This window comes from Toxorhynchites rutilus, chromosome 2, assembly GCF_029784135.1.
Source record: "Toxorhynchites rutilus septentrionalis strain SRP chromosome 2, ASM2978413v1, whole genome shotgun sequence".
NCBI lineage: Eukaryota > Metazoa > Arthropoda > Insecta > Diptera > Culicidae > Toxorhynchites > Toxorhynchites rutilus.
In genome coordinates this window covers 280,406,035-280,433,921 of record NC_073745.1, presented here as the reverse complement: position 1 = coordinate 280,433,921, position 27,887 = coordinate 280,406,035, and the positions used below count along the sequence as shown (strand labels likewise).

Here is a 27,887-nt window from a genome sequence, read left to right as displayed (position 1 = left end):
TACTAATGTCAGGTGGTACTGCAATATAAATCAATTCAATTCTACTGTAATTTAACTACAATTTTGTGATTTTTTCAGGTTTTAAGTTTTTAAAGTATTAAAAAAATGGTTAAAATTTTGATCTGAAAATCTTCATTTTATATGACCGACATTATGCTATAAAACGTTTTCACGAATGGGAATTTATATTTACACGAAAATATAAACTTTTGTCGAAAACATCAACTTTCTATCTTTTATTCTATTTTTTTAGCTTTTTTTTATATGCCCTTCGTCCAATGTATGGGAAACTTGTTGGAAATTTTAAGGGCTATTTATATCTATTTTTTTCAGAATTTTGAAAGCATAACATATTCGATAAAAATTAATTTTAATTTTCGAAATATTTTTTTTTTCAATGAATTTTTTTCCAAAAAATTCTTTGATAATTTTCAATGTCAAACGTGAGAATTTACACAAAAATGTTACGAGCAAAACATTATTTTTTTTGAGTAGTCTTCTTACAAAAATGACTTATATTCCAAAAACTAAAAAAAATAGAATAAAAAGATAAAAAGTTGAAGTCTTCGAAAAAAGTTTATATTTTAACAAAATCTAAAACTTTGTCGAATACTCTATATCACTATGTTGATTTCAAACAAAATTAGGGTTAAAGGGTGTGTCACATCAAATTGCATCACGGAAAAAACGCTGTAGAAATTTAATTTTTAGGAATTATATCTTCAGCTTTCGCTTTAAAATCAGATAAGAGTGTATAGATCACGTTGGCCATGCTTCTCTGTCAATTTTTCGTAAATTTGGAAAAATGTCGTCGAACGAAAAAGAGCGTCGTGAATTAATCCTGTGCACTCATTTCGAGAATCCGGAGTTGTCACATCGGGACATCGGTAAGATTCTGGGAATCGTCCAATCCACGGTCAGCAGAGTACTAAAACGATACTTCGAGAACCTAACCATCGACCGGAAGGTGAAGAACGGCAAAAATGGATGCTCCGTCAGTGAAAAAGATCACAAGCGCGTAGTTAAGCAGTTTAGACGTGATCCGAGAAGTTCGGTCCGGGATGTCGCCAATAAGCTGAATTTGTCAAGTTCATTCGTCCAGCGGACCAATCAGCGGGAGGGCCTGCGTACATACAAGGTTCAGAAGGCTCCTAACCGCGACGAAAGGCAAAACATGGTGGGGAAGACGCGAGCCCGGAAGCTGTACACCGAAATGCTGATGAAGCCGCATTGCCTGGGAATGGACGACGAAACCTACGTCAAAGCGGACTTTCGTCAGCTGCCGGGCCTGTTGTTCTTCTCCGCAGAGGACAAATTCAGCGTTCCGGAGGAGATTCGCATACAGAAACTATCCAAGTTTGCCAAAAAGTACATGGTGTGGCAAGCGATCTGCTCTTGCGGAAAGCGGAGCGCCCCCTTCGTGATGATCGGCACGGTAAACGGGCAGGTTTACCTTAAGGAGTGCCTACAGAAGCGCTCACTACCACTATTGAAGCAGCACAAGGGCCCGACCATCTTCTGGCCGGATCTCGCTTCGTGCCACTATTCAAAGGACGTGTTGGAGTGGTACGAAGCCAACGGGGTCACCTTCGTGCCAAAGGAAATGAACCCGCCCAACGCGCCGGAGCTTCGCCCAATAGAGAAATATTGGGCGATTATGAAGCAGGCCCTCCGGAAGAACCCAAAAGTTGTCAAATCGGAGGCGGACTTCAAGAGAAAATGGATTTCTGTTAAAAAAAAACTACAACCTGACGTTGTACAGAACCTTATGGACGGGGTAAAGAGGAAGGTACGAGCATACGGGCTTGGGCTCGAAGTATGAAAAATGGAAAATGCCAAAAGTTGTTTAATAGTTTTGGTTTTACTGTCTAAAATTTTCAAAAGGATCGGTCTACTGGGCGAATTTCTACAGCGTTTTTTCCGTGATGCAATTTGATGTGACACACCCTTTAGTTGTATTTTTTTCAAAGAAAACATGGAAAAGTTGTTGTTCGAAAAACTTTTTCCCTATAAAAGTGCCCATCTTCCGATGTATGGACGACTTGTTGGAAATTGTAAGGGCTATGCATATATATATTTTTGGGAATTTTTTAAAAAATACATTTTTGAGAAAAATGAATTTTAATTTTTAAAATAACTTTTTTGTGAGCGAAATTTTTTTCCAAAAAAATTTCGATATTTTTTTTATAAAAAATTAAACAATTTCCTAAACTTCATACTTTGTCAAGAATTTTGTAGGTATCATAGTTTTTAAGTTATAAATTTTTGTAAAAAATTAGGAAAAAAGTTTGGATTTTTCCAAAAAGTAGTCTAATTCTTTTTCGAATATTTCAAGTATGCAAAGTCGCTTAAAAATCCATGTCTTTACACCCACAACGTTTCACTACTATCTGAGATGGTGCTGCCAACTCCTGAGACGAGTTGGCATGAAATTCATCATATACAGAATAACAGATTTTCAGCAAAGATACAGAATTTGAAGTTTTTTTTTTAAATTCAAATTTAAATATTAACTAAATCACAGTGCATTTTCTCTGTCTATCTTTTTACTGATAAACTTTGTTTTTTTTTCGTTGAGTCATGAAGTTACCTTGATTTATAAAAATGTTGAACCATATGAAATGTCATCTGCCCACTCCGGCTAAGGCCGTTTGTGGGACACTTTTCATTTATTCCACATTCATCAGCGTGCGTTGAGTGAATATTCTCGCTTTACAATAACAACAAAACGAAGTTCAGAAATTGGTTGGCTCCCACTGTGATGGACTCTATTTTGAAAGCGAAGAACTATGTGTCGGCTTAAGGAGAAGTGTCAAGGATGAAATTGACGGAAAATTTGAAAGCAAAGTTCAACGAAACCATGTATTAATATATATAATTTATTATGAGAAAACCTTTTTATGCTTTATTTCGTTTCATTGATACGATTTTAACCAACCGTAAATAAGAAAAACAAATATAAAATGAAAATGAATCTTCTCATTTTTCCGTTAGTTTTATGATACATTTTTTATACAATTTTTTTTGCTGAAAATACAGTTATACAGATGTTTTAATATAATTTTACAAAATTAGATGTGGCAACCCTGAGTACGGGGGGTCTCCGTAGCCACATTGGTTGCGCGTTCGTTTAGTAAGCGATCGATCGTGAGTTCAAAACTCAGGGCCCTCATTGACCATCTTTGTGTTGTTACAGAATAGCTACGTCCACGCAACAATCATCAGCGATGGAGATCGATCCACGGTCGAAATGAGATCGATTCATCCATACAACTGCTCTGCTCTGCAAGACACATCGGGCTGCTGTTCTATAAATAACTCAACAATGATCAATCAACTGTCTCCGCTATCCGGTGGTCCAACTGGATAATGGAAGAACAGAAAGAATACGCCTAAATGGCTACTGTGTGAATGTACCATATGTAATGGTATAGAAGAAATACTGGCGAATGGCAACTGTGTAATGTGCTAATTATAGATATGATAACCATGTGACATGTACACGATTAAAATTTGGCTCTGTTACAGCTGAAATGCTAATGAGCCTTAAATAAATAAATGAGATAAAAAAAACCGTGAGTACAACCTTACAACGAAAATTGTGATGTGAAATTAATCGATTCGTCGGTTTTTAGGCTACACCGTCAACCAATAAACGCATACTTTTTCTTATCTACTGTCTATTTGAACACAACATTCATTGATCAACACAAATCTTAGGTACTTTCGTATTAGCGTCACCGGAGCCGAAATATAATAGATAGCAATTTTATTGTTCGCACTGGCATTCAAATATTATTTGTATTGCTGTTGCCTTGTTGTATGCAGTGTTTTGTAATTTTTTAGTGCTACGAAAATGCTTATTTGGGATTTAGGGTATTTAAGATTAACGCCACCGGAGCACATTTTTCATTACGAATTGGTTTTTCTTAATTAAATTTATTCTGAGGTCAACGTAATGGGGACGTAGTCCCATCAATCGAGGATAAGGAACAGAGTGACGCAATCCGAGTCGGCCGCCGACCCGCCGTCGGGCGACGGCCTTTCGCAAACAAACCTGTGTTCCATCGATTGCTCGGTTAGTTTGAAACATAGGAGACGATCCTTTAGTTAGGTCCGACCGAGCGGTAGCGAGCGTCGGACGGCATACGTTTCCCCTGTTAAGTAATTGCTATCTATTGTATTTCGGCTCCGGTGACGCTAATACGAAAGTACCAAATCTTATCATATAATTCTTTCAGCTTTATCACAAAAAAACTCGTTTACAACTAACCACCAGAAAACATTTTATGAAAATGATTTAATTCTAAACATACAAGCTTTTATTTGCTTCTAATCATCATTCCGAATCGTTGAAAACGAAAAAAAAGAAAACAAGAGACTTTCAGGTAGGTATTGATTAGTGGTGAATATATGTTTGTTCCACCACTATCATTATTTCACATTTCTTAACCACCTCAATCTACCTAACAGTTCGACTGAAAAGTTCATAAGGTTGACGTCTAGATGGCGCCTCTTGTAAAAATCTACTTAACTATCACAAAGCACCATCTTTCAATGGATACGTGTCAAATTTGACAGCAATCGATTGGATCGTGAGTTACAGCGTTGAGAGAGAAACAAATTTTGTTATTGTGAAAAAATGGAAAAATCCGAATTTCGTGTGTTGATAAAGCATGGCTTTTTGATGAAAAAAAAACACAGTGCAAACCAAATCATGGCCTGACAAACGTTATCCGAACTCTGCTCCAGAGTCAAAAAGCAATGCTTTATCAATACACGAAATTCGGATTTTTCCATTTTTTCACTTCACTCTCAATGCTGTAACTCACGAACCAATCGACCGATTGCTGTCAAATTTTGACACCTATCCATTGAAAGATGGTTCTTTGTGATAGTCAAGTAGATTTTTGCAAGAGGTGCCATCTAGACGTCAACCTTTTGAACTTTTCAGCCGAACTGTTATAGAAACGCATATAAACATCAATGTGTGCCTGTCATGCCAAAATAAATACTCTTAACCAGACAACAATAAAACCAACTTACCCCTGTATCGGGCTTCTTACCTTCAACTTGGATTTGAAGTTACGAGTTGCAAACGGATGGAGCTTAAATTGCAATATTTCCTCTTTCCTCAGTGCACGTAGAATAAACACTGCATTAGCATTTCGTGCTAGCTTTTTACACAAGCAAAACCGCTGTGTGTGAAATGGCTCGTGTGAAATTTTGTAATAGAAAAAGTAGAAAGATCTGAGCCCAGAACGGAAACATGACGTAGGACTTTGATGACAACTGCTTTTGAATTTATTTTTTGTAACTGTTCAGAAATCCGTAAATCTACGGTTAAGTTAACATTCAAAACTCCAAATTGTGGCCCTGAAAAGTTCGTTTTTGTATGAACCGATCTGAACTTCAAATGGGTTGTAATAGTTGTAGTGGCAAAATCTGGAATCATTAATTAGTAATATTTTCTTTTTTCATATCAAACAACCCCATTAGAAAAAATAGGATAGATATTCCAACATTAACACGGAAAACTCGACATTCTCTGGTTTTCCTGTATCGATGTTCATAATTGTACATAAAAATCCTTATTGATAAAACCGCCTTTATAGAAATATTATTCGATCGGTCGCCTTTTTGCTTTCGTTTATTTATCATTAGTACTTCTATATGAATAGAAATGATTTGGTGTCCGTACCTCACGATTTAACTCAAGAACGGAGCAACGGATTTCAACAGTCAGTATCAGAATTGAAGTGTCTCAGTCTGCGTCAGGTATATATGCTAAGAAAATTATCAAAACCAATTGGCAATTGGCAATTTTTTGGCAAGTTTTGTATATCTATATAAATATAAATGATTTGGTGTCCGTTCCTCACGGGCGGGACGAAGTTTGCCGGGTCAGCAAGTCTTGAATAGATATCGTAAACTGGTATGCGTGAGTGTACTCTTTCAAACCTGGCAATCAGCAAACAGTTTAGTTCTTTAAGTTCAAAATTTTCAACATTACCAACGTTCTGAATAGCATACCCTTCATCTACATGATAGAGGCGTACATTGAACACGATATGATTAGACAATAATCTTACTAATAAAATCTCTATCAACGTTAAACCCTTTGAACCAGGCTCTCGTCGAAACATTGGAGATAATAGAGTGTCGGCCACCTTCCAAATTGTCTCCTCCTTTTTGATTCTGATAAACGCTTACAAATGTAGAATAATTATTTGTATGCACCGACTTACCTTGTTCGTCACGAAGAAAATATTAAGAACGTATAAGGCAAGGATGGCTAAACTTTCCATCACCACGGTCGATTTTTATTTTTATTTTTTTTCAAATATAGACGGTGGGCTACCAACACAATATGTTTTAAGTAATTATGAGTATGTAATAATTCAATATTTGATCGTAGAATAAACATACACACCTCAAAAAATAGAGGAATAGAGAACGAAGCCGAATTTCTAAGTGATTTTTGAAAAGCTGTAGCTCCGTGAGAAATCAACATATGAAAATTTTATATACATCTTTTTAAAATTCGGCTTTCAAGTTTTGAAATATTCTTCGAATAAATTTTTATCATGGTGCATCCACTACATCTTCAGTAGACAAAACTATCAGGATTGTGAAATCGTTTTCTTCTCAGTTTTTCTTTAAGTTTTTTAGACTAACACAGTATTTTACAACAGGTTGCCAAATAGACATCTGCCGAACGGAAGCGATGTTATGTCCTTATGTATTCATAGCAGAAAATGTTATTTCGCAGAGATAAACAGATCCGAAAAAGTTGTCAAATATGCAGCATATTTCAATAAACTCGCTTAGTAAATTACTAAGGATTAAATTTTAAGGATTTAATTTGCAATTAATGCCCGCATGACCACATCAAATCTTCAAATCTTCTGTGGAACTAATTTTTCAACATTTTTTATCAAATTGCCTCAAATTTGTTTCTCCATCTTTTTTTTCCTGAGAGTGTGAAATTCCCCTTGAATGAATATACGTCGCTAACCATTTTAGTTATTTTTTTCCTTAAAGTTTTAAATTCAATTAATTTAGCTTCTTATAACCATTCAATTAAGGATATGATTTATTGACAGTTGTTATGAATTATTTTATTTCTGGCAAAAGATCCGATAATGTACCTCTATGTGCACAAATAATTCTCCGATAAATGGTTTAGTAATGCTCTGCGCCTCTACAAGTTGCCTCGCATAGAATTAACTATTTTGAATGCCAAATTCACCACATCATCTGATTCTAATATGTTCTTAATCAGTCGTATTCGATGCCAATTTTTCGTATTGGAAATCCAGCTTTAATGATTGAACGAGTTGTATATATTTCGACTCTAGTTGGTTCTTTCATTTGTAAAATTTCTTAACAGTTCTTCTTTAAAAGACATATCCAGGAAACGCAACCTTATGAGTACACATTGCTGAGCGGTTTCAGTGCCATCAGTTAATTTGATCGGAACCGGTAATCATAAATATTTTTTTTCAACATCTTTTCCAAATTTTACTCATCGTTTATTTTCTACGCATAATGGTATTTTTTGACAGCGGTCGAACAATTTATATCAGATTCATTTTTATATATATTCAAAATAATTCGTTTTCTACAATTAAATTCCATCCATGTTAAACCGTCTTTAGAAGGCTTCTTGTGTTTTAATGAAATCTCAGCCTCTTCGAATGAGGCAATTGTGGCTTTTTTCGAATCCGACTTGATCTCGGAAATGAGCGACAATTAATTGTTGTACTTCATTTGTCGTATGTCATACTTTAGCTTTCTGTAACTCGGTGAAAGGAAAAACAAACTCTTGGAGGTATGCCTTTGGAACCAACGATACTTTTATTTAATTTTGTTACTACTGTATAACAAGGTAAATGATGTTAAATCAGGTATTCAAATGTTTCAAAACATATAAATAAAATGGTCTTTTTCATTATTTACGGTAGTTTTATAGGATATTTTTACGGGTTCACGTGTTCTAAAGGTTCATAAAATTCACCTTCTGTTGGTGTTAACGCTCCCCTCATTTGAGCTAACTTTTAATCAATCTCCAGATGATTATTTGGTACGTATTCAAATCTGTTCTGGATTATAACACTTACAAATATTGTAAACATCATGCTTGCACATTTAAATCGTGTAATTAATGCTTCTCGATGACATCAATTCTAATCATGGTTTGTCCGATGCGTTGATGTTGGTTTGGCAGCCGCTATGGCAGCCGCTTGGTGTGCTGCAGTTTGTTTATGATGGGCCAATGAATGTATGGGAAAAAATCGACCCTAAATTTTTAAAACGTTACCCAATACAAAATGTTCACCACCTCGAAAAAACACCCTATGCAAAATATCAGCTCAATCGAACTTAAGGTAGAGTGATGCAAAGCGGTCAAAGTTTGAGTTTTTTGAAAACCGAAAAATCACCCAAAATTAGATGCCAAATGTCTTAAAATTGCATGAAACGTCGAAATCTACTGTCATCTCAAAAAAAATTATTGTCAAAAAACGACTTTTCAGACAAAAAACGACCAAGCACAAAACAAAAGTTTTTTTTGACAATTTTTTTTCGAGATAACGGTAAATCTCGACGAATAATGCAATTTTAAAACATTTGGCATAATTTTTTTTTCTTTGAAAATCCCGATTTTCGGTGATTTTTGGTTTTTTTTTTTCAAAAAACTCAAGTTTTAACGTTTGTGACTCTAATAAATGAAGTTCGAATAAGCTAATATTTTGCATATGGTATATTATCGTGCAAATCAACATTTCGCAGCAAGTTCCGAATAAAAAATCGAGACAATTATTTTTATTGGCACCCAAAACCATACGTTTCGTCTTGTATTCCGAAAAAAACCCAAAGTCCCAGAGTGTCGATTTTTGGCGAAAAAAATTTTTTTTTGGAGACCCCGATTTCCTGTACTCCCCCCTTGGGTGATTTTTCAATTTTCAATAAACTCAAGCTTCGACCGCTTTGCGCCACTCTCCCTTAAGTTCGATTTAGCTGATATTAATCAAAGGGTGTTTTATCCAGGTGTACATTTTTATGGGGTAACTTTTTGAAATTTGAGATGACCATTTTCATTGGAACCCTAATAAACATGCACAGAACAAATGTAAGCAAAAAATGGGAATGCTTAAAATTTTCGTCAATTTAAACTATTTACAGATTATGGAATTGTAATTTATAGCCTATTGAACTAATTTCGATTAGATTGGTATACACTCTGTCCAACTTCTATAAGACCACCTTGATTCTATTTCGTTGCAGCACAAACAGTTAGAATTTCAACAAGATACATTCATACATTGTTGAATGTTTAGAATAAAGTTTATTTAACGTCAATTTCGTTCAAAAGAGTTGTTTGTTTATTTATTGTACTTAAATATGATAATTTTAGCTGTCCAGTTTCTATAAGACCATTTCAAAATTCGTAAGTATGGTCAATGAAAAACTCAAAATGATCGGCTGATTGACATGTCAATAGTTGGCAACCTTGCCATTTCGGCTTATAACCTGGAAAATTCGTGTTGGAATACTATTTACCAAATGCTGCTGAGCGAATTTCTCCATATTTTTCCATGTTTCCGAAATTGCAACCTTGAGCTCTTCAATCGTGGTGTACCGTTTTCCCTCAGTGTAGATTCTGCGTACAAGGATCCCCCTAAGATTTTCAACAGGATTCAAGTCTGGAGAGCGAGCCGACTAGTCCAAAAAATAAAGGTTTTGGTTCTTAATCCATTGCTTAGTTTCCTTGCTAATATGAATAGTAACATTGTTTTGCTGGAATGTGAATTTTTTGTGACGATACCACGCAAAAACGGTAGGAGAGAGGATTCCGAAAATATATGTAATCCTTGAATTATGTGAAAGCTATCTTGAGCTTTCCGGTTGCACAGAATCCCGCCCAAACCATGTGCGAGACTCCACCAAATTCCTGGTTGAAAAATACTGTTCCTTCTTTCGTAAATCACGTCAGTACCCGTTGAGACCGTCAGGACCATCCTAATTGAACTTCCTTTCGTCAGTGAAGATAGCCTATACATTGAAGAACTTTTCGTTATGGTATATAGCAAAATGTATTCTTTTGGAAACATTCTTTGTCACAACATACCATAACCCACTGTCGGTGAATGTGAGCTTTGGCAAAACTCAGACGTCTTCCGATGTGAGATGGTGTAAAATAAGAAGCTTTAACCTTTTAAACCCTCTTTATGTGTGGATTTTTACCATAACTTGTCGAATTGTCACCCGAGTAACATTAACATAAATTGAAATATTGCTTTATTTGCATAAGCGATTTTGAGGTATTCAAAGCTGTTCTAGCTATTTCCCGCTTATCACGGTCAGAAAGCTTCGATTTAAGTGGAGCTCTCTCCTTCTTACCGTATCCTTGAGGGTTCGTCAGATAATTGAGCACCACTTGGTGGGATCGTCTAATCCGACGATATTTTTTTCTGACATTTTCTTGGTGAAATGCATCGAAAGTGCTCACGGAGAGACAAGAGAGTCTCCGTGAGCACTTTTTGCTTCGGCATTTTCCAGATTTATTGATCAAAACAACTAAAAAAACGGAAAAATGTAGCTGGTCTTATAGAAACTTGACACTTGAAAAATACAAAACCTTTGGTTTACGCTCAGCGCTTGCACACAAACATATGAAAATCATGCAGTGTATTGTAGTCACCATATCAATACACTAGAATACAAGTTAAAGCATTGTATGTTTACAATGGCACAAAGCAGCAAGATCATCACCTAGTCTGATAGAAGTTGGACTGAGTGTACATATCATCAAAATACTTTGCTGCAAAAAATAGATATCAACGGTCAAACTATTTCATTATTTCATTAGTATTATTTAAGCTATTTCTGATTTTTGGCACCCTTACTGAAATACGTAGTCCTTCGTTAACATGGTTTGAATTTAAAAAATCTCGAGGCTTCGTTTTCCATATTTCCTGGATATTCTGAAGATCATCCTTGATTTGAAATAATTGAGATAAATAGGAATACATACGTTTCAACATATTGCGGATTGTCATGGTGAGATAGCTGATGAGAACAAATGGTAATATGTATTTTCTTATAACAATATCAATAATTATGAAAAAAATACTTACAGTTTCAGAGAGTGGGGATTGGAGTAGAAAATATAGAGTTTATCATCAAGAGCTTTAGGATTTTTTTTTTTTGATAAATCGAACAGTTCTTGAGATGTCTTTTAAATTTTTATGCTGTTAGAAATTGAAGACAAATTGAAACGCAACATCTTCGAAATGAGACGTCGCGCCATCCTGTTGGAAAAAAAAACATCGCCGTAACTAATTTTTTGCATCAGATTTCAAATTTTCATTTCACTTTGTATGGACGTTAAAATGAGAATGTGTACACGGGAAACGAGATAGGGATAGTGGGTGCAAATCGGTCATGGGGGGCAAAGTGGTCACCTGCTTGTTCGGTAGTATAACTATTGACTATAGATGCCGTATCGATAGTCACCTTATGTTTGAAGAATTGCATGACTTTTGAGCCATCCTGTACTTCAGTAGAGCTATCGCATGTCAAAATATGAATAAAAACAGAAATTGCTCTCTCGATAGCCATTCGGCTGTAGTTTTGTGCGCATGGTATCTAAGGAATTACTCGTGAAATTTAGTTTATTCAATCTGATATATTGGACAAATAATCAGTTTGTACGACTGTTCACATAATCTAAGAGAGGTGAACAGATATTGTGTTTAATCTCAGAGATCAATAGAAATTACTTTGATGTTTGGGGGCAAAGTGGGCATAGGTGAATAACAACTTACAATGTTCTGTTTACTAAAACTGATATACCACATCACATTCTGCTCTTCGAGAGGATCCTTTTGTGGTTTTGACCCTGGATAAATATGCCACTCCAAATAAACCAAGCCTCATCATGCGGAACGTTATGTGTTTCTTACGACGTTTTTGTATGCATGAGAAAATTTAAATTGAGACTCTAGGCCAAGCTTATTTCATACATGTACTTACTATATCAAATATGATTTGAACAAATATGGACGAAAAAAAAAACGCATAAATCTATCCCATTTAGCTAGATACGTGCGAGTGACCATTTTGCCCCCACTAGGTGACCACTTTACCACCAAACAAAAAAAAAAGTTCGATTTTTCACCTTTTTTTCTAATGATGAAAAGTGAGCTATTTTGAATTTTTATAGTAAAAGTCGTTTGCTATCTTGAATAACAATGAGTTGAACTATAATATTCTTCGAGAAACGGGAATTGAAGCGTAATGTGGACGCCGGAAATGGGCATATTCCTTAGGGTGACCACTAAGCCCCCACTTCCCCTACATGTCTGGGTGGAGTGAAGTCAGATTGAATGGAGAGGCAGTTTCGTATTTATTCGCCACGCCAATTAGAGCAACCACTTGCTCCAATTAGAAATGAATTGACGAGCGTTAAGAGCGAGTGAGTCATGTTTGACGGCGAATGCGTTCGTTGTGACTCAGTAGTAAGAGAGAGGAGGACGTTCATGGACGTAGTCCTGCTCGAAGCGAAACGACTGAGAGGAGCGGTGGAGTTCATGTTTCGTCTTCAAAAATGTTGCACCCAGACGGCAACGGCAACCTCATCGATATTTTCACCTTCAATTTTTAACCGAAGAACACAGATCTCACTGCAGTAAAATATCACATAAGTTACCTTGAAATGAGCTGCGCTTTGACGTCACTTTCAGCTCGGAAACAATGAGTAAAAATTGAATGATCGATCGAAAAATCACCAATAAGCTTAAAAACACTACTAAAATCACGGAAACTCTCTCGCTGCAATAAATTTTAAACATCAATTTGATTTTTATCATTTCAGATATTACTCGAGAATCCAGAATACAATTTGGTAACAGTTATGATGCCCGTGAAATGGGCTGTGGTTTCACAGAAGTAGCAGACGTTTCAATTGGTCGAACGGAACAAAATTGCGTTACTGTGTTGTATCGATAGGAAGAGAACAGTTTAGCCTTCTGCTTGGTAAACAGTGGAATTAAACATGCGATCAAAATCTTTCATTATTTCCTACATTTTCGTTGTAAAAAATCCATTTTACCTCCCACATCTTCCTGTTAGACGTAGTCCTACGTCAAAAACGCATGTTAAAGGTATTCGTGGAATATGTTGGTAATGAAGAAGACCATTTGTCATTCTTTACACTTTTACTCCATCGGCGCACATGGGACATTTTTGTTTGTCGCGAACATCGAGCTCTCCCGCCAGCTGATTAACATTCCATTGGTTCGTCGCACCATCGAGCCATATTGCACACATGTTTCACACCAATCTCCGATTAGGCCTTGTTCACAATTTCCTGACTGAAGTCTGAAGCCGCTTCAGTCTTGCCTTGTTGTCGTTGTCGTACCGTAGCCTACCACTAACAATGTGTTCAATATCAACACCATTTACATGCATATGAAATTTATTATAATTGAGTGGCAGCGCACCCCAACTAATCAGCAATCGATACGATGGCGTGCGGAATCGATCCCGAGCGTCTCATGGCAGGCTGGCTACCGTTTCTCTGACCCGAAGAAGGGCGCGCGCAACTCGTTCAGCCCCCCCTCATGTTGGCGAACCGGTTCTCGAAAGGGGAGTTCCGATGGCGTCATCATCGCGCTGGCTCTGTGATAGTCTGCGCCTGCGGCGGAAAACGCAGGAAACGCTGACCCGTGTAAGGCTTTGCGCAGCTGGTGACATTCGGACTGGGCAAGAGATAGGATAGGTAGCACCCAGAAGCAGCCTATAATTTATGGCTGCTATTTCAATAAATCTACCAATCAATCACGGTTGAATGAATGGCGAGCGCGAGTTTCCGAAGAATTGATTTGCTTTTTTTTTATTTTAATGATATATTTACGAAATTAAATTTTGTCTTGTTTGTCAATCCAATTTGTCGTAAGGAGGTTTTTCATTCAAAACTACTTCCAAATAACTTTTTTCAATGACTGTACAGAAGAAATCACTGCTGTGTTTTGGGTCATGATTCCCTGCAATACTGTTTGTCATCTACCTATTTCTCTTAATTTATTCTGGATCGTTTATGCAAATATTGCATCATAGAGCTACTCACACCGTTGCTGCATGATTATAATAACCTTGGTCGATTGCACGGATTACTTCCTTCTCGGCCGAGTCATTCGAGCCATTCGCCGGAGTGCTTTATTACTCACCCAGCCAGACCAATGGTCACGACGTCGTCTGGCAGCTGGTGACCGCCAGATCTCAACCGGTCAATGTGGAGGAATCGTCATCATCCCCCGAGCCGTCGTAAACTATAATCAATACCCGTGCATCTACATATTTGTATGTTAAACGCCAGTGTCTGAGCTCTCTACGGACAGAAGAGAAAACTCGGTTCACGTTACAAGCGTGTCGGAAATTGATAGTAATACCTTAGGAGACAAACACTGCAGGTAACCCATCCCGACCGGCAGTTGACAGTTCGTCAATTATGGATGGTCGGTCGTCAGGTCGCACGTTCAGCGCTTTGAGGCGTTACACACACTCATACATCACTTCCAAGGAAAACTCACTAACAGGATAATAGATTAAGCGAGAACTGTTCTGAACAACTGTTGCATTTTAAATATTTATATTGTTTTCCTTCTTCTCTTTCCATTCGCAGACTTCCGAATGACACACCGAATCTAGATATGTTGGTATTTTTCAAGGTAGGCTATCCGGGATCATGTAATCCTGGGCATCATTTTACGTGCACTTTGTGCGTAGTAATATCAAAGTACCCCGATAAAGCAATGTTCAACTGAGAGTGCCTCCCTCCACGGAGAAGTGTACATGAAACCGAAATAAATTGAAACTTTCTCTCCCCCTTCTTGAAACCCACTCCGTTGGTGGAAGATTATTGAAGCACCATTGGCTCTGACCGTGCGTTTGACGACGGAGTGGAAGGCACGAAGGTTTGCCGGCATGGTCAAGATCAGTGTATGTGAAGGAAATGCAGAGGAAGGAAGCGAATTGCACACCAGTCAATGCCGTTACCGGCTTGCCGTTGCCTCTGAGGAGCGGGTCGTTGGCTGTGCTTGATTTTTTTCTGCTGCCATTGCATTGGTTCGTTGTCTAAGATGAGCTCAACGCGGCACACGGTGTTGACCACCGTAACCGCATCACTATCTGGTTTAGCTAGAGTCAAGGCTCTCGCTGGCTTCTGGTTCCGACCGTTTGTTTGTTGTTTTTCTCGTTGATTTTCGTTTTTTTTTCTTTCTTTCGCTGCAGACCTTCAGTGAAAGTGATGCGAGTGAGCGAAACTGATAATCACGTATTATGTGAGAGGCAGCGTATAATGCTTGTTTCGTTTTATTGAACATTATATTACTTTTCATATGCGCACAGAATATTGAAGAACGGAAACGATCTCAGGAGATTGTTATGACTTGTCGAAATTAACATATCAAAATGTTAAGTGGTCCTCAAGGAGATCCGGCAGATTGGAGCACAATCATGGAAAATCAGCTGGGAGGAATTACCCAATTCAAAGCGATGAGAATATCTGTTGATCGTATCATTATGGTGAGAGAATCATTACACATAGTGTTGAGCCAACCATTTGCAACAGACAATGGTAATGAAAACTGTCAATCCGCGTTGACGGCATTGAGCATCGTTTACTAGTTTAGGAGAGCGAAATGAAAATTAACATTTACGTATCAAATTAGTATTCTACTTAAATAAAAACACTTTTTTTGTAGGTGATGAAAAAATCTCATACGAAAAATGTTTTTGAAGACAACTTTATACTATAATTAAAAGATTTAGTAACAATGTTGGAAATGTATAGACGAACGGTTAAAAAAAAGGTCAGAAATACATGTTTAAAGTAATTAAGTAACATGATGTGAAAATTTTCATTCATATTTTAACATTTGGAAACTGGCTTCGTGTCTCCTAATCTGATAGAGATTACCAGTCTTCAGAATGCAACTCGTTGCTGATGCGCAACAAGATTTTTGTACCCAGTTGAGCTCCCACTCCTTGTGCACACATGCGCTCTGGCGAATGAGCACGCTCCGAAACACAGATGAAATGTTTGGTTGCCAGCGCTGTTCTTACGCCCAGTTATAAGCTGAGTTTTGGCGTCGTGCACAAATTACGTAACGCTAAAAATGAGGTTTTTGAACCCCCTCCCCCCCTATGTAACAAAAAGTAACGCAAGACGAACCCCCCTCCCCATCATGTTACGTAACGCTAATCTGTACACAAAGTCAAAGTCGTTTGAAATTTTTTTTTAAGAAATGAGAATATCAACGTAAAAAAAGCCCAGGTCGGAATCAAATGTTTAGACGAAAGTTCTTTATATGCGAGTAGTGACTTCGGAAGAACTTTCGACAAGTTCATAGAATTTCGATCAAACAGAGATGGAATTAATGCTCACATTTGTTGAGATTGGTACTTTCAAACCATCTGGCGTTTAGCTGAGAAGACCATGAACTGGTAGAAATTGATGTTGATTTACACAAAAACAACTACTCCCTCGTTCAATGCGGCAGTTCCTGCCGTCACATTTCACTACCTGCAGAAGGTCAAGGATGTCTTTACGTGACGAGCAAACAACTCGACTTGATATTGTACTAATTCCGCTTCGTCGATTTGGGAGTTTGCGGACTTAATAGGGGAAAGTCGGGAAAGACGGGCACCCCTGTATTATTAATAAATTACATTTTTATTTTAAATTCCAATGATATACAAACTTGCAATACAGTGTATCAATACCTGTGACACTAATTGTGTACACTCAGCTGGCTTTCTGTTAAATTTATTAATAAAAACAAAAGATAATCTTCAGAGAGCAGCTCGATGTAAATTTTCGTCTGCAGAAGATAAGGTTCTCTTTGTATTCGAGTAATTTTTTGGGGTATTTTTCGCTACATGATTGTTTTACCATCACTTCTCTTCCAATTTATCAAATCAGCGGTGAGGTTTTATCATTTTTACAAAATTTTGCAAAATTTTTAGTATCTGAGTTCTGCCCCGGGTACATTTTGCGCTGTCGTGCTTATGAATTTTGTGCTCTTCGCACCAAGAGAGAATACGAGTTTTCTTTGAGCGCGCGCTGATGAAAATTAATTCAAACGCAGGGCTCCGTTTGTTTTCTGAAGACTGGAGATTACACTAACTAATTTGAGACCTAGCGTCGAAACCGTACCACTGTCATCGCAAATTGACTTCAATGTTCTAAAATCTAAATCAAACCATATACACTTAGAAAAATCCTCGATCGAAAACTACCAAATACGTTTAGTAATGCAAACATTAGTAGAATGTACAAATTTTTTGTACATACTGTCAACGAACCCGCATCCCTACTAGAGGTTAGTATATTTCACTCGATAACATTAGTAAACATGAATGTTATCATATCTAAAGAGTGGTGAAAAAAGCGCGTATTAACCATTTTATTTTTATTTTCATCTATTATTACACGGAGGTATGAGAAGGATATAATTCTAATACGTGCATTTTCGGCGGAAAAATGTAGCCGTTATTGGGCTTACGAATCATGGTTCTTGGTACGGGAGAAAATAACTATAGATTAGTAACATTTACTAAAAAAAAAAAAAAATCACAGTGTTCGCGATAGCAGAAAGGAAAGGTTCACTTCAGCCAAAGTTGGCAAAGCGTCTGGCTTTTGGTTTTCACCATATCATCGCCATTACTATCGGCATCAGACATCGGTGATCAATCCCACACAGTGTGAAAGCGTGAAGAAGCACTTTTTGGTGGTGGTAGTGTTCGATTGCCATCTCACTTGCGCGGAGCGCCCAGCACGCAATCAACCGAGCGTCAAGTTCAGCTGCACCGGTGGGTGCGTTTAGGTATTTAAGAGTAAATAATTTTTAAGATTTGATAGTTTTAAGATTAAGAAAAATATTGTATTTTTTAACTGCCGCATAATCATGGCAGAAGGGGAAAGAGAGTTTCCTAATATGGAAACCTCTGACTCCGAAAGTAATACCGCTTTAGTTGTGCAAACGGCGGCAGGAAAATCGCTAAAGCGAAATACCACTTCGGAAGAAGAGTCATCCCACCTCAAAAAACCCCCCTCGAAAAAACTCGCAACCCTCTCCTCTTAATCACCTGAACCATCCACTTTAACTCAACCCCCGATCTCGCATCCCTCATCTGTGGCTTCCGATCCCCCTCAACCATCCACCTCCTCACCCCCCTCTATCGTCACCGTTTCCGCTCAACCATCGACCTCGTCTTCCTCCTCCGCTGTCTCCGCTCCCCGTGTCAAGATCTATCCGGAAGATGCATCTGGAAATGGCTCATGGGTTGTTTTCTTCCGGCCCAAACCAAACGGGAAACCGCTCAATGTAATTCAGATCATGAAAGATCTGTCAAAAAATTATTCCTCCGTGGTTGAAATTTGTAAAGTTAGACCGAACAAACTACGTGTTGTCGTGGCTGATCGGAAGCAAGCTAACGAGATTGTTGTCGACAACCGGTTCATACTAGAATATCGCGCATATGTGCCCTGCCATATCGTAGAAATTTCGGGGGTGATAACAGAAACGGGTCTGACGAGTGAATTAATAAAACAGGGAGATGGCAGATTTAAAAAGCTTCCTTTGACAAAAGTTAAAATTTTGGACTGTCATCAATAAGGAAAAGTGTCCCAGGAAGAGGGAAAAACAAAATTCACGCCGTCCGACTCGTTTCGAGTAACTTTTGCTGGTTCCGCCCTCCCTGACTACGTTATGGTGGACAAATTGAGGCTTCCAGTACGACTCTTCGTGCCAAAGCCCATGACTTGCAACAAATGCAAATCAGTTGGTCATACAGCAGATTATTGCGCCAACAAGGAGCGCTGTGCCACTTGCGGAGAGCAACATGTTGGGAAATCCTGCAGTGCGACTGAGCATAAGTGTCCATATTGCGGGGGATCCCCACATGAGCTCTCAGCTTGTGAAACTTATAAGAGTCGCTGGGATAAACAGAAGCGCTCTTTGAAGGAACGCTCAAAGCGCACTTTTGCGGAAATTTTAAAGGGCGCTTCTCCACTGGCTCAAGAACAACAACCAATCAACACACATAATGTCTTCGCCACGTTGCCAGTTGACGAAATAGAAGCGGACACAGCTAACGGGAGCACACCATTTATTTTCCAAGGGAATCCCCGGCACAAAAATGTGACCACTCCCAATATTCAAGCACAAGTCCCTCCGGTGATAGCCCCTGTTAGCTTGCCTAAAAAATCGAGTGCAACGGATAAGCAAAATCAGGTTCCTCCTGGCTTCCGAGGGAATAGTTCACCTTCGAATGACCCAGCACTTGACGGGACATCAAAAACCCCAAATGTCCCTGTTTTTCCGTCCAGTTCATCTTCCCAATCGGGATTTATAAAGTTGACTGACATTTAGGATCAAATCTTCATGTGTTTTAATGTTTCCGACTCCATCAGAACCATTGTCACCGCAATGCTTCCAGTATTAAAGACAATTTTGCAGCAATTGATGCAAACATGGCCCCTCCTTGCAATGATTATCTCTCTTGATGTCTAATTTAAATAGAGAGGTCGGAGATATCACTGTTCTACAGTGGAATTGTCGTAGTCTTATCCCTAAACTGGATACATTCAAATGTTTAATTCATAAGTTCAATTGTGATGTTTTTGCTCTGTCCGAAACATGGCTTTCTTCGCGAGATGATCTCTCTTTCCACGATTTTAATATTATACGCTTGGACCGTGATGACAGATACGGAGGGGTGCTATTGGGGATCAATAAGTGCCACTCATTTTTTCGAATTGACCTTCCACCTATTGGAGGGATCGAAGCTGTTGCTTGTCATGCAAACATCAGAGGCAAAGACCTCTGTATAGTCAGCTTGTATTGGCCTCCGAGAGCTGCGGTTAGCCGCAAGCAACTTGTTGACATGTGCTCACTCCTTCCTGAGCCACGATTAATCTTGGGAGACTTCAACTCTCACGGAACTGCCTGGGGGGAACAGTACGACGACAATCGTTCATCGTTGATATATGACCTTTGTAACAGCTTCAATATGACCGTTTTGAACACTGGGGAAACAACACGTGTACCTAAACCTCCTGCTAACCCAAGTGTTCTTGACCTCTCGCTTTGCTCGAATTCACTATCGTTAGATTGCAAGTGGAATGTAATTCAGGATCCCAACGGTAGTGATCACATGCCAATCAAAATTTCCATCACCAATGGGTCAAATTCTTCTGAATCTATAATCATGGCATATGGCCTCACAAGACACATTGACTGGAATAAATATTCGGACGCGGTTGCTCTAGCCATCAATGCCATAGATGGTTTACCTCCACTAGAGGAGTATAACTTCCTTTCTCGTTTGATTCATGATAGCGCAGTTCGCGCTCAAACGAAACCCATCTCAGGTTCCACCGTTCGCCGGAGGCCTCCCAATCCATGGTGGGATAGCCAGTGTTCCAAGCTTTATCAGGATAAATCGAATGCATTTAAAACTTTTCGGAAACGTGGAACCCCTGAAAATTTTCAAACGTATTTAGAACTTGAGAATCAGTTCAAAAATTTGATCAAAGGGAAAAAACGTGCTTATTGGCGAAATTTCGTGGGAGGTTTGTCACGAGAAACGTCAATGAAAAAATTATGGAAAGTGGCTCGAAACATGAGAAATCGCTCTTCAACGAATGAAAGCGAAGAATATTCACATCGGTGGATTTTTAATTTTGCACGGAAGGTTTGTCCTGATTCCGCTCCTGTGCAAAAAATAGTTCGAGATATACCACAAGATAGGTGCGATCTTGATTCCGAGTTTTCGATGGTAGAATGCTCTCCTTTCTTGTAACAATTCTGCCCCAGGATCGGATCGAATTAAGTTCAACTTGCTGAAAAACCTCCCTGATGTTGCGAAACATCGCTTGTTGAATTTATTCAATCGATTTCTGGAGCATAATATTGTTCCAGATGATTGGAGACAAGTACGAGTTATAGCTATTCAAAAACCTGGAAAGCCCGCGTCCCACTTCAATTCGTACCGCCCAATAGCAATGCTGTCTTGTATACGGAAATTGTTGGAGAAAATGATCTTGTTACGCCTTGATCGATGGGTTGAAACGAATGGCCTACTCTCAGATACACAATATGGGTTCCGCAGGGGCAAGGGGACGAATGATTGTCTTGCGTTGCTTTCTTCAGAAATTCAAATAGCTTACGCCGAAAAAAAACAAATGGCTTCAGTATTCTTGGACATAAAGGGGGCCTTTGATTCTGTTTCAATAGAGGTTTTGTCAGACAAATTACACTCTCGGGGTCTGCCGCCTCTATTGAATAATATGTTATATAACTTGCTTTGTGAGAAACATTTGAACTTTTCTCACGGAGATTCGGCAGTAAGTCGGGTCTCTTACATGGGCCTCCCCCAGGGCTCATGTTTAAGCCCCCTTTTGTACAACTTCTATGTAAGCGACATCGACAATTGCCTTACATAAAATTGCAGCCTTAGACTTGCAGATGATGGAGTGGTGTCTGTCGTAGGATCAAACGAATCCGACCTGCAAGGACCCTTACAAGATACTTTGAACAATTTTTCAACCTGGGTCATTGGGCTAGGGATCGAATTCTCCACGGAGAAAACAGAGATGGTGGTTTTTTCTAGGAAGCATAGACCAGCAAAACCAAAGCTTCAACTTTTGGGTAAACCGATCACTCATGCTATGTCATTCAAGTATCTTGGGGTCTGGTTCGACTCCAAATGTACTTGGGGGGCCCATATTAGGTATCTGAGTAAAAAATGTCAACAAAGAATAAACTTTCTCCGTACAATTACCGGCACCTGGTGGGGAGCCCATCCCGAAGATCTTATTATGTTGTATCGAACAACTATTCTCTCAGTAATGGAGTATGGCAGTTTCTGTTTTCAATCAGCTGCCAAAACACACCTCATTAAACTCGAGCGAATTCAGTATCTTTGTCTCCGTATTGCGTTGGGATGTATGCCCTCAACGCATACCATGAGTCTCGAGGTTTTGGCAGGCATACTCCCACTAAAAGATCGCTTCAAATTATTATCTCTTCGGTTCTTCATCCGGTGTAAGGTTATGAACCCATTGGTGATCGGAAATTTTGAGCAGCTGATCGGGCTAAATTTTCATTCTGGATTCATGACTTCATATCATGAATTCATCTCCATGCAGGTTGATCCTTCTTCGTATATTCCCAACCGTGTTTGTTTTCCTGACTACATCAATTCCTCTGTACATTTTGATCTGTTCATGAAGGAGAAAATCCATGGAATTCCAGATTATCATCGATCGGGGATCGTTCCTACGATCTTCAATGCAAAGTATGGGCGTATCAATTGTGATAATATGTACTTTACTGATGGGTCCACTATAAACGAGTCCACAGGATTTGGAGTGTTCAACGTATTTTTTAGCACCTCCCACAGTCTTCAGAATCCTTGCTCAGTGTATATTGCTGAATTGGCAGCAATACACTGGGCGCTGGACAGCGTCGCCTCACGACCTGTTGAACACTATTACATTGTAACGGATAGTCTTAGCTCTGTCGAAGCTATCCGTTCAGTGAGGCCGGAAAAGCACTCGCCGTACTTCCTTGAGAGAATACGAGAAATTTTGAGTGCTTTATCCAGACGCTGTTATGTCATCACCTTTGTCTGGGTCCCTTCACATTGCTCAATTCCGGGTAATGAGAGGGCTGACTCATTAGCAAAGGTGGGTGCGATTGAAGGCGATATTTATCAGCGTCAAATCGCCTTCAATGAATTTTACTCTTTAGTCCGTAAAAATACAATCGCTAACTGGCAACACAAATGGAACGAAGATGAATTGGGCCGGTGGCTCCACTCAATTATCCCTAAGGTTAGCCTCAAACCATGGTTCAAAAGTCTGGACTTGAGTCGGGACTTTATTCGAACCTTCTCCCGACTCATGTCCAATCATTGTTCGTTAGACGCGCTACTTTTTCGTTTTAATCTTGCCGACAGCAATCTCTGCGTTTGTGGCCATGGTTACCACGACATCGAACACGTTGTTTGGTCGTGCGAGTTGTATCTTGTCGCCAGATCGAATTTAGAAAACTCCCTTCGGGCTCGAGGAAAGCAACCCAATGTGCCGGTGAGAGATGTGTTGGCTCGGCTAGATCTTGATTATATGTTCCAAATATATGTTTTCCTTAAAGCCATCGATCTTCGAGTGTGATGTTCTTACATCCTTTACCCCTCCTTTTCGTCCTTAACGAACTATCGGTTCCCTTCCTACTAACATTAGAATAAGTTAAATTGTGAATACATATTAGATGTAAGGATAGTTTTAAGAATTGAGTGTGAAGTGTGAGTGTGAATGAGAATGTGAATGTAAATGCGAGTGTGAGTGTGAACATTGCTACAATATCCTTACATCCCATTCTTTTCCCAATCAAAGTGTGTCACCCTTCTAAACTCGAGTCGACCGCGAGTAATCGGTTTCCTATTTTATTAACCATAGAATTAAGGAAACATGTTAATATTTTATAGTAAAAATATATTTAAGAGCGTGGCTCCTTTAAACCTATGTAACTGAGCCTGTAAAAATAAACGGATTAATAAGATTTACTAAAAAAAAGCTATATTTACTAATTATTTCTCTCAGTGTACATTGAATCCTTTTTTACGCGATTTTTGTTCCGTGATTTGTTTTCACGCGATTCTCTCGAAATTACACGATCCGCCTATCGTTGCCTCCTTGGGAAGAGAAATTCTGCGAGTGCGCGTGCGAGTGTGGTTATGACGAGCGCATGCTGCCGATGAATGGGCAATCTTTTCACGCGATTCTTTCAGAATTACGCGATTTGCTTGAAATTACGCGTTTTCTTGCACGCACCCATTATAAATGTATTCAGTGTACTTTAGGGTGCCAATGAATGTATGGGAAAAAATCGACCCTAAAATTTCAAAAAGTTACCCTATACAAAGTGTTCACCACCTTGATAAAACACCCTAAGCCAAATTTCAGCTCAATCGGATTTAAGGGAGAGTGGCGCAAAGCGGTTAAAGTTTCATTTTTTTGAAAATCGAAAAATCACCCGGGGGAAATCGGGGTTTTCGAAAAAAAATGTTGATGCCAAATGTCTTAAAAACGTCGAAATCTAGTGTTTTCTCCAAAAAAATTTTTTTGTCAAAAATCGGCACTCTGGGACTTTTTTTTCGGCATGCGAAACGAAAAGTATGGTTTAGGATGCCAATAAAAATAGTTATCTCGATTTTTCATTCGGAACTTGCTACGAAATGTTGATTTTTAGCGCGATCTATCCTTTGGTTTGTTTACAACGTCGTCAAAAACAAATATTTTTTGTTCGCTCGGCGATATTTGACATGAATAACTCTATTGATCAAACACATTGTGTAAAATTTTGTGTTGCAAGCAAAATTTCTTGTGCCGGAACGTTGAAGAATACATTGCCACTATGTCGAAAGCACGGGTGTATGGACTGTATAAGGTGTTCTAAAGGGGCCGGGAAGAGGTCGATGATTTGTCATACCAAGGACTGTCATCCACCTCTTCAATTGATAATAATATCGACAAAATAGAAGGAATGGTAACTCTAAAATCATCATTTAAGTTTGAGAGAGCTAGCCCATGAATAAAATATCTCTCACAAGACTGTTCGTCATATTTTGGTTAATGTTTTGGGTATGAGAAAGGTCGCAGCACGACTAGTGCCAAAAAAGCTCAATTTTCTTCAAAAGTTTCATCGCCATCAAGTGGCTAAAGACATTCTTGAACGATTAAATTCTGATCCCACGTTTATCCAGCGCCTAATCACTGGCGACGAGACATGGGTGTGACTTCTTCCTATTTCGGAAACTCAAATTACCGCTTCGTGGGGTAGTGAACTGAATGCATCTATAAAAAGTGTTCCGATAACTGGATTGTTTGAAAAAAAAAAGTTTATTGCTTCAGAAGGGCCCTATTCTGAAAGCGATAATATAAATTCAAACGATGCATATTTTCTTTAAAAACACAAATTCCCGGTATATATTCGACATAATGTACAAGTGGTTATCACTCTAATGGGTACGGAAGAGCCAGCGCTTCATTTTTATCGCATATTGAACGATAAACTTTATCAGTGGCGTTATTCATCGTGGCATTGCGAAGAAAAAACGCAGAGGATAGATTTGTCGAAGGTCGACTAGAAACGATTTTTTTTGAGGAAGATCGTACGCAACGAGTTTACTTATCCTCGAAGAAGAATTACTCGACGTGGAACTTTCGTATGCACGCATACCTGGAAGAATTGGGCCTGTTGCATTGTATCGAAAAGGAAGATTTTTATCCGGAAATTGCTTCTGACACGATGGCGGTGAGAGCAGAGAGGGAGAAGAAACAGAAGTAGCGAAAGCAGGAGGACACTAAAGGCTGATTTAGACGATGCCAGTCAGCGCTCTAGTTGAGGTATCCAGTGAACAGAGAACAGACACTCTGTCCAAGTTACTTGTACCAGTATCGAAAAAGTAATTGGCCTCTATCTTGAACAGAGTGTCTGTTCTCTATTCACTGGATACTTCAACTAGAGCGCTGACTGGCATCGTCTAAATCAGCCTTAAGTGGCAATCGAGCCTAAATCATTGGATGACGGAATCTCAGCTTGAATATACGACGTGGAGAGGCGTCACTGAAGACTATTTGGATAGTGTTTCAGAATACGAGCAGAAAGATGTTTAATAATTCACGCAGATCACGCGCAGACCCATACTTTTTAGGCGACCTTCGAACAGATTTCTGCCTTATGCACTACAGGATATCCGTCAACACAATGACACAATTCTTTTACCAGCACCCGGTGCGGAACGGTTGGCTTATATACAATGCTCCAACACCTAACTTACTGTTGGGAACAGTTTTCAGTTACATGTAATGCAGGATGTTACGATGTAAGTCTCTGAGCACCGACCGGCAAAAGTGCGTATTTTTCTATCGGTGGATGGAGGCGATACTAATAATAATAATAATAATAATATTAGGATGGGGAAAAAGTTATCCATTATTCTCTCGTTTGGTGGCTTTAGTGATCAATATCTCGCGTAATACAGGGTTTTCCATTTCGGGCTTCCGAAAGTATACAGCCCTGCGCTGACAACCGTTTGACATAGCTGTCAACCAAAGCGTCATATCGTCAGTTAAATGTTTGCCATTTTACAATATGGATAGTTTTAACATCGCACAACATGATGAAAAACCGGCAAATGTTTTTCGAGCATTACGGACGGATTTTGGTCGTCATGGACGGCCTACAGAGCACACAATCGCTAATGTAGTGCATAAATTCGAACAAACTGGATCCGTAGCGGATATTGTGAAACCTGTGCATCATCGTAATGTGCGTTCGGCCGAAAATATTGCTGCTGTTGCTGCCAGTGTGGAGGATGACCCGAATGTTTCGATTCCACGGCGTGCTCAGCAATTGGGCTTGTCAAACACATCATTGTGGCGAATTTTGCATTTGGACTTGCACCTACATCCATATAAAGTCCAACTGGTACAAAAATTAGAGCGTGGTGACCATGGAATGCGTCGGGCATACGTCGATTGGGTGAACGAACAACAGCAGCAAAATGCTGAATTTTCGCATCAAATTTTCATCAGCGATGAGGCACATTTCGAGCTCGGTGGTTATGTGAACACCCAAAATTTCCGTATATGGGGTTCAGAAAAGCCACACGTGATTGTTACAGTGCATCCGCTAAAAGTCACTGTGTTTGGTGCGCATTATGGTCTGGTGGAGTCATCGGGCCGTATTTCTTTGAAAATGAGGACGGCGAGACGGTAACTGTGAATGGTGAGCGCTATGGCCGCATGTTAACCGATTTATTTTTGCCACAAATTGAAGATATGGATACGGATGACATGTGGTTTCAGCAGGACGGCGCCACGTGCCACACAACACGACCGAACATGGCCATATTGCGAACGAAATTTGAGGGACGCATAATTTCGCGTTTTGGTGATGCCGATTTGAACCCGCTAGACTTTTTTTTGTGGGGTTATGCGAAAGACCGTGTCTATGCCAACTCTCCGCAAACTCTTGATCATTTGAAAGACAACATTCGTGAAGTTATGACCGAGATACCGCCCCATATGTGCCGAAAAGTCGACGAAAATTACCTGTTCCGGATCAAGGTGTGCGAGGAAGCCCTAGGTGGACATTTGAATGATATTGTATTTCACACATAATGGCATAAATCAAACTTTAATTTGAAATAAAAGTTTCATCGAAATTCGAATTCTAAGTGTGTTTTATTTCAATTTACTTTCGGAATTTAAAGTTGGAAAACCCTGTACAATTTCAAGTTTAGGCTCGTTGTAAAGGTGACATTTCACACTTTCTGCTGTTTTTTGTTTGTTCCATTTAGTTGTGAGTTACAGGGTGTTAACAATGAAGGTCAACAAAGCGAAAATTCGGTACATTTTACACTTTATCTTTTATAAATTGAAACGTGCAAGCTAGGCCGCTGAAATTGTGCATGGTGTTTATGGTGCCGATACTGAAACAAACTACGTGCCAATACTGAAAATACGTGTAATTTAATTTATTTTCAAAAAATTTAAATTTTTTTTTTTTTTTTTTTTTAAATGTTTCTTTTAGTGCGATACACTAAATTAGTATCTCTACTATCAACACATGGACCGTCCGTTGCGGTTTTTGTGTTACTCGTGTTTTCGATTCTAACATCGCAAAAACGTAATTTAATTCATTCCATTCAATTTAAAATTCTTTTCTGTTGTAATTTTGTTCTAAACAATTGTTACCTATGTAATGGATTCGTATGCGTCGTTTTGCAAAGTAAATTCGATGAGT

General features: G+C 38.9%; 1 protein-coding gene across 1 annotated transcript in view; it reads left to right on the top strand.

Moving 5' to 3' along the window:
* LOC129771853 (ecdysone-induced protein 74EF-like) overlaps positions 1–27,887 on the top strand; it is a 208,912-nt gene that overhangs the window by 162,442 nt on the left and 18,583 nt on the right. Inside the window, exon 2 of the mRNA XM_055775946.1 lies at positions 14,690–14,735. The gene's annotated coding sequence lies outside the window, so the exon portion shown is untranslated. The remainder of the gene's footprint in view (positions 1–14,689; positions 14,736–27,887) is intronic.